Below are 1,866 nucleotides of genomic sequence, written 5' to 3' on the forward strand. Positions count from 1 at the left end.
AGGTGCTTATGGGAATGGCCAGCCCACTCTTTCATGGGATTATCTAATAAATGTGACAGTGAAGCAGGGTATTCTGTACTTAAGCTATCGCATAGGGCAGTGCCCAGTGATGGATCCCACTTACAGTAAATTAGAATGACTGAAGAAAAGCTGAACTCCGGCTCACTGCCTGCACCTGCCAGAGCTCAGGTGCTCTCAGGCCACACAGGTGTGGAGGCTGCACTGGGAAAAAGCAGGGATTCAGCCAAGTTCCTTTGTGGCAACATCCCTCCCACTCTATTATTTATAATTAATTTTATTGTAATTTGAAAAGTGAAAACAGAAGCAAAACAAAAAATAGAAAAAATGACAGAAACAGGGTAACATAACCACACACATGTTACAGAATTTCAAAACAGGGATGGCTAAATAACAAAGATTATTAAGTTATCTTTTTTTCATAAGTTTTAAATTAATTTTATTGAGAAAAAAATTGCAATGAGAAAGTTTCAAAACAGATTGGTAGGAGATTTACAACAATTAAAACATTGCATTTTGTTGTCTTTGTAATATTCATAGCACAAGATGCAGACAGAATATACTGTCCAAACACTATTAGTACAAATCTTTCTTCTTATCTATTTAAGAGAAAGTGGCAATTACCTATCCTATTTTGTATATAGAGATAAATAATTGTCCTACATTTATATCTCTTTTTTTGTTTAGTTTTATTAGAGATGGGTATTACATTGCCATGCAAATATTGTAGGTGCATGAATTCAGCAAACTATTACAATATAGTCCAGTACTCTGCAATAGTAGTGGGCTATCCATGGGACTGGCAATGTCAGAAGTTGATGACTTGAGACTTTTACAACTCAGCCTACTAATATGGCTTTACATTTTATAAATCGTATTTATATTTTTATGCTGGATGGTTAAGACCAAGATGAAGCAAGACCTATATATCAAGAAATGTAACTTTTGTATCTGATAAGGTCAGTCAAGTGCCCTCAGGGCTTATCCTAAAACCCTGCACCACACTTTGTAGATCCTTTGTCAGTATCAACCATGTGGATGAGTCATGGACATTGCTTGACCAATTTGCTCTCTGTGAAAGCCTGAGAGAATGTTTTCTCTCCATGTGACTCTCTTTAGGCATGCACTACACTACCGATCACATTCACCTGAGGCCTCATAATCTCCTTGATCAGAAAATGTGGGACACAACTGAGTTAAATGATGTTACAGTACAAATTCTCCTATGTCCCGAGTCCTCGCTGACCTTGAAAGGTTAGGGCCAAAATTTTGGCTGTCCTTGCAGCTCTTCTTTTTCTCTAATTTTTGATCTGCAAACAAGTTGTTAACCCTCCAGAACAGAAGCTTATTATTGCCCTACAACATATGCAGTTGAGTATAACCTCACTATCTGTCTGAATATCAAATATCATAGGCATAAGATGGAACATATAAAAAAAGATGGAACATATATTTTCCACCAATTATTGATATGTTCTTTTTCATGTTACATTTTTCTATAATTTTGTTGAGAAACAAATAGCAATGAGACAGTTTCAAATCAGATTGGTAGGACAGATTCAGTAATTAACACATTGCATACTGTCTTCCTAGTGGTTATTTGTTGTACAAGAGGCAGATATGATATCCTATTTACAAACACTATTAGAACAAATCCCTCTATTCATTGAATAAAGACAATGTAGCTATATATCTGTCCTAACCTATTTGAATACACAGATACAAAATGGTCATTCATCTGTATCCCTTTTTTTGTTTACTTCCACAGTTTAAATATTTTGGGTATGCGAACTCAGCAAAATATTCCAAAATAGTCCAGTGGTCCATAATAGTATTGGGTCTTCTACA

Source organism: Octodon degus, unplaced genomic scaffold, assembly GCF_000260255.1.
Source record: "Octodon degus isolate 3935 unplaced genomic scaffold, OctDeg1.0 scaffold01422, whole genome shotgun sequence".
In the NCBI taxonomy this organism is placed as follows: domain Eukaryota; kingdom Metazoa; phylum Chordata; class Mammalia; order Rodentia; family Octodontidae; genus Octodon; species Octodon degus.